General features: G+C 39.9%; 1 long non-coding RNA gene across 3 annotated transcripts in view; it reads right to left on the bottom strand.

Annotated features, from left to right (window-relative positions):
- LOC102496516 (uncharacterized) overlaps window positions 1–2,943 on the bottom strand; it is a 7,744-nt gene extending 4,801 nt beyond the window's left edge. Inside the window, exons 1-3 of one of the 3 annotated variants that reach the window (XR_003547067.1) lie at window positions 2,765–2,943; window positions 2,458–2,519; window positions 438–545 (exon numbers count right to left, since the gene is read on the bottom strand). This is a non-coding gene — a long non-coding RNA (uncharacterized LOC102496516). Of the gene's footprint in view, window positions 1–437; window positions 546–2,457; window positions 2,520–2,760 lie in introns of all 3 variants that reach the window. The other 2 variants (XR_336769.1, XR_003547068.1) reach the window with 2 other exon arrangements.
- Window positions 2,944–6,253: the final 3,310 nt, after the last annotated feature.

The following is a 6,253-nucleotide window of genomic DNA, read 5'->3' on the forward strand; positions in this document are numbered from 1 at the left end:
CTTTCAACTGAAACTCCAGCACCACTGATTTATGTAATTGTCTTAATTTGTATACTAGTTATATATTGATATATGAAAACAATCTCAATGGGGCCAGCCAGCAGCAAAGTAGTGAAACTCAACAGTCTCTGAGGCTGACCCACATGGGAGGTTCAGAGACCTCCCTGAGTATGCCAGGCATGCATCCCCAATGAATTGATGCTAGGGAGAAATGGACACATCAAGATCCTGTCATATCTCCTTCTGGCTCTCTGTCTTTCTTGCTCATGAAAATAATAAATCAGTAAACTACAAAAATATTTCGCAGCTGAAAACAGCAGATATTTTTTTTACTCATAGTTACTGTGGACCAAGAATCTAGGAGCTGCTTAGCTCAGTGGTTCTGGCTCAGGGTCTCTTTGAGTCTACAGTCAAGGTGTCTGCAGGGGTGTAATCACCTTGAGCCTCGAACTGGTAATAGATTTGCAGTGTCCTAAGATCAGCTTCCAGGCTCTTTACTTGAGCCTCTTCACTGAGCTGCTTCATAGCATAGTGGTTGACTTCTCCTGGCAGGATCAAAAAAGAGAATGAATGAGAGTCACCAAGACAGAAGCCATGATATTTTTTAGCCTAAACACAGAAGTGACAGATCTTCACCTCTACCATAGTCTATTCATTAGAAACAAGTCACCGAGTTGTACTGCTACCCAAGCAAAAAGGATTATACAAGAACATAAGCACCAGGAAGTGGGGATCATTGGAGGTCATCTTAGAGGTTGCCTACCATGCTTTATGTTGTATTAAAAGCAGGGCTTGAGACAAGGATTTAGGTGTAAAGAGTGCATTAGGAAATTCTTCCCTTGAAGTATTGCAAAGAAGTAAAGAAAGGAAAGACAATCATTCATGGTCATTAATGAGTAGGTTACAGTTCAGTGCCACTGGACTTCATCCTGCTGGAGTCTCTGAGAGACCATATGGAACACTGCCCAGAATTGTGCTTCCAAGGAATAAGGAAATTGGGGGATTTTATTCACTATCACCCGCCCCACACTGTTTCAGTATTACTGGAGCTGTCTACAAGGATATGGGCCCTGAGATGGGACCCCAGAGTCTGGACCATAAAAGTCTCAGAAGATTTCTTTTTTTTTTCTTTAGAGAGAGTTTTTTGCTATAGGGTGTGTGCAGTCACTGGAGAGACAGAAAGTGAGAAATCATCACCTTGGGGGATAGGCATGCTGCAATCCCTTTTCCTCCATCCCCCTCTCAGGTTCTTGGGCCCATATACATGTGTGCCTGGCATGAGTTTTAAAGCCACCAGGACCAGGACTCAAACTGTGGTCAACTATGTGGGAGTCTAGTGATATAACCATTACACCATCTGCTGGTCCCCCCAGATGATTATTTTGACCAAATAAATTTGAGAAGCACTGGGTTAACCATCACAGAGTCATTATTCATCTCCAAGAATTTTTCATCACTACTCTCAAGAGTGGCTAATATTATTGCCCTCCTGCCATTAACAAGGCACAGTGCAAGGCATTGGCAACAGAAGGACACCAGCCTCTGGTTTAAACAGTCTTTGAGCTCAAGCATCAGAGATATATGCAGTACTTTCACTTAGTAAATTCCAAGGATTATGCCTTTACGCACATCTTATTTATAGAAATATTCACTTGAGCTGTTCCCCAGTGAGTGTTGCTTTACTTTCTTCTTCAATTAAAGCCAATGTAGAAAGAATTGGAAGTGATATTGACACTCCCCTAAGGAAAAAGGGAGTAAACACACCTCACACTTTCACCTTAAGAAAAACACTTAACTAATAGAACCAGGAATTACAGTACACCCTGAGTACTCTGAGTAAGAGACTCTGTGACCCTTATCTGGAGAAAGAAATTTTCTTTCGAGATTGCCTCCTTCAGACCAAAAACTAATTATTTCTGACTAGTCAAAAATTAGCACTGAAAAAATGCATGTGTTTTCTTTAAGACAGATCTTTCTAATCAAAATACTAGGCCTTGAAGAAAAAGAAATTATTTACATCATCTGTAAATAATTTCCTTGTAAAAAGAAGAAAGAAGCAAAAATTTATTAATAATGGTACTTTCAAACAATGTAGGCTCAAATGAGGCCTAGGAAAGAAGTGCTGTTGCTGAAGTCATTTAGAACTGTTTGTCCTGGGAGAGAGGGTGAGCCCCTCTTCAAGGGTTTCTTGTCCTTCCATTACAGTTTCACCTAGTAATCACTCATTCACATACTAAAAATGACAGCTCTGACCCAGCTGTGCTGCAGAGACACTACACTCTGTCCGCACTGCACACCTGGGTTAGGTTTGTGATACAACCTAGGTGCAATGGGGCATGTCTATTATCCCAGTAATTCACAGAGGCCCAAGGGAGCAGGATCCCAAGCTTGTAGCTGACCTGGGCACCACATAGATGCTATCTATAATAAGAAAGAGACAGGCATGGCGGTGAGTACCTGGAGTTCCTGCTGGTAGGCTGAGGCAGGAACTGCCTCAGTGCATAACAGCTGCACTCTGTCTAAAAAAAATTAAATTTAAGAATGGGATCAAAAACAACTCAACCATTCATGACTTCCTTCAGAAGACTTTTAGAAACCTTTAGTTAATGTTACAGTGACCCAATGACTTGCTGTCATCTAATAAAATCACAACTCCATAGTATATAATGCCCTTCCAGAACTCACTCTTCCCAACTTAATCAGCCTCAGCTTTGGTCAGTGGCCCTCCCCCACCACATGGACTTGACTGGCAAGTAATACCAACTTCTCTGATGTCTCCTGACCACCTCATGGTTGATCATTCCTCAGCACTTGCAATTGTTCTCCTACTGAGGAAAGTTGCCCTGACATCACTCCCTTCTCCCCTTTGTCTGCCCCACAAACTATGATCAACATTCACAAACAGGGCAAACACAGTTTTGTCTTGGAATCCATCTCTGACTGGGGAGGATGGTACTCTGTGCATCTATTACACCCTGTACCTAGCCCCGCCAGGGCATTATGACATCATGTTGCTTTTGTTCATTATTTGCTTTAAATCTATTTCTGAACAAAACTAAAACTCCTCGGAAACTACAATGATGCTGTTCATTTTTCTATTTCCAGTTCTACTCCCAAATAGAGTACTGGATATAAAACATAGGTTTGATGCATGTATGAAAATGTGGATGGCAGTGCAAGAGTAAATGGATCAACAGGCTAAAGATATTTACACAGAAATCGTTGTCGAAGCTGACCCTGGCTAATTGGATGACGAACAGCTAAGCTATTAGCCTATAGTTCCTAAATTCCCCTACTTAGGAACAAGGTCAGATTTCTAGGCTTTTAATCCATTAAATCTATACTTGTACCAAGCAGCTGGCATCACATAAAAACAGGTTTCCAATACCCTCTGATTAGACACAATCTTAGTCCTGAACCACTTGTCCTAACCTAGCCACACGCTACACCCCATGTGTTTTTGATCCTTTTGGCTTATAACCTCATTACACAATCTCGTGTTTATAACCTCAAGGCATTCTTTAGACCTGAACGTAGTCTTGCTTTCTGACGATGATTAAGGTTCTTCTCCCTGAGTATAACTTGAATTCTTCTGAATTCCTAGTTCCCTATTAGTAGGTGCCTATTAGCCTGGCCTGAAAACTACTTTGGTTAGAGTTCTTTTTGGACTCATGCCCAGCCTTCTGAGGGGATAGCCCTGAACTTCTCAATGAGGGAAACTGAGCCACATTTCTAATGACAGAAAAAGAGAGAGGCAGTGCAGTATAAGCCATAATCTATACATAATGTTCACTGATAAATATTGTTCCAGATTGGGACTCATTTGCATTTATCTCAAAAAAGAATTTTACCTTTAGAATTCAGATCTTTTAAGAGAACAATACATTGAAATAAAGAAAGAGGCAATTATCTTAAAAGAGTATAAAAGGAGAAGATGAAATAAATGAAAATTATGAAAGGAAAACAACTTGGCCTCATAAACTGTAGTGGCATATTTGGGATAGAATGGTTTTACATCCAATGCCAAATTAACCTACATGTTCTTCTCAATCCTATTACAGAGGTATAAGGAAAGTAGTTAAAAGAAATTATCAGAGGGGCTGGGTGGTAGCACAATGATAAAATGCAACACTCGTCAAGGCTGATCCATGTGGAAAAGTTCTTCATTCATGTCCCAAGATCTCCCTGACTGTGAACGTCATGCATGTGCCCATGATCTGGGACTGACGGAGGCTCGAGGGAGATTGCAAAATGAAGACCCTATTGGGAGTGACTTTATGTCTCTCTGTATATGTCTTTTTGTCTCTCTTACTCATAAAATAAAGAAGTGAATGGATTTTAAAAAAAAGAAAAAGAAAAGAAAAGAAACCACAAGAATAACAATATAGAGTCTAGGTTCTAATACTATGAAACTATACATTATCTAAGAAACCCTTGCATTTTACTACTGTATGAGAGAGAAACTTCTGTGTTATTAAAAAAGAGAGAATGAAAAAAGAACAAGTAGTCAACCCCACATAGGCTAGTGGGCGTTCAACAGTTAATGTTTGGCAAGTTATGACAGAGATGGGAAGGAGACGGGGAGATCTGGTGGTCAATATCAAAAGTAAGTAGAGTCAGGGAGACCTGTGTTTGAATCTCAGATCTGCCATTTTCATGGCAATGAGACCTTGGAGAAACTACTTAGCTATACTATTGTGTTGTCAGAAAAGCCGTCACACATTTTTGCATAGAAAAAAATACATCGTGACCCAGTATGTGCCATTTTAATCATCTGTAAAGTAAGAAGAATAAATATATATAACTTTCATGTTAACGATTAACTGCAGTTAATGAAGGGTAGTTTATGTAATAAATGGCTATTTTTAAATATTATCATTAACAACACTATATTATTTGAGAGCATGTCTCCACTATGCTGATGTCTGGTATGTCCTAAGAAAAGATAGAGGTTTCATTTCTACTGTTCTGGGAAATGTCCATGGATAGTCTGTAGGCTAAGAATAATATGTGACTCTCCAATAGCCATAACTGTTGACCTGTTACCGAAGCACCAGAATATAATGAACTTTTCTGCTTTGCTCTCTAAAAGTTTATTTATTTATTTATTTAATGAAAGCCAGACAGAGAGAAAGGGAAGTACCCTCAACAGAGTCTCATGCCACAATCTTCCCCCCACCTTCCCAGGCAGCCAAAATCATGCACATGTACACCCAGACCTACTATACAGGTCAACCCAAGAACCAAACCCTGATTTTCCACGTGGCTTCCAGCATTGCAGGGCAGCATGCAGTTAGGCTTGTTTTTATTTTCTTAAATTTCTTACATTTTTCTCGGAATTTTCTTTTGAATATTTTTCATTGACAGCTCTCTTCATTCTTATTATTCAGACCCAAAACTTTGGAGATATCCAAATTCCTCTCCTTCACACCATATGTAATCCGAGCAACTTCTGTCAGCTCATCATCTCCACTGCTCCCAACATAGTCCACGTTGCCTAGATTACTGCTAAAACCTCCTAAATCTAACCTCTCCTGATTCTGCCTTTGCTTCCCTAGATTCTATCCTAAAGAGGAGCTGCAGTAATCCAAGGACTTCTTCTTTATTAAATCCAGAGATCTTCTCTGCTCACCACCACCACCCCCATCTTCTTCATATCTTATTCAGAGCAAAGTCTAAAGTCCTGTAATGTCTATGAGGCCCGACTAGATCTGGCTTTCTTGATGCTTCTTACTGCTCTCACCCTCTCCCACTGTGCTTACTCCACACAAGTGCAGACACTCCTGCTTCGACCCTCTATCATTCCAAACACATTCCTGCCTCACAGTATTTGTTCTTCAGAACACTTTTCTCAAAGATATGACTTGGGAAGATACAAATATAAACATGATGCTCTTCCTCATATTGCTGATGTCTCAACCAAAATACTTCCTTGGCAGAGAGGGTTACTGTCTTGGCCTAGGTTTTCTTAAAAGTGGAACCTGAGATAATGGCTTGAATACGGGGGTTTGTGGGAGAATTTATTGGGTTGTTAGGAGAGTGATAACCTATTTTTGCATAGAAAAACACGTCATTACTTTCTTAACAACCTAATATTTCAAACATAGGAATTAATTAGCAAAGAGAAAAAGTTAAACCAAGGATACATCATTAACTTGACCAATATTATGGGCAACTGGAACTTAATCTGACTGGCTCACAGAAATCATGTAAATTGCCACCAGAATTATCCAACCAGATAAGAAGAGGAGAA

Source organism: Tupaia chinensis, unplaced genomic scaffold (genome assembly GCF_000334495.1).
Source record: "Tupaia chinensis unplaced genomic scaffold, TupChi_1.0 Scaffold143247_2, whole genome shotgun sequence".
Lineage (NCBI taxonomy): Eukaryota > Metazoa > Chordata > Mammalia > Scandentia > Tupaiidae > Tupaia > Tupaia belangeri.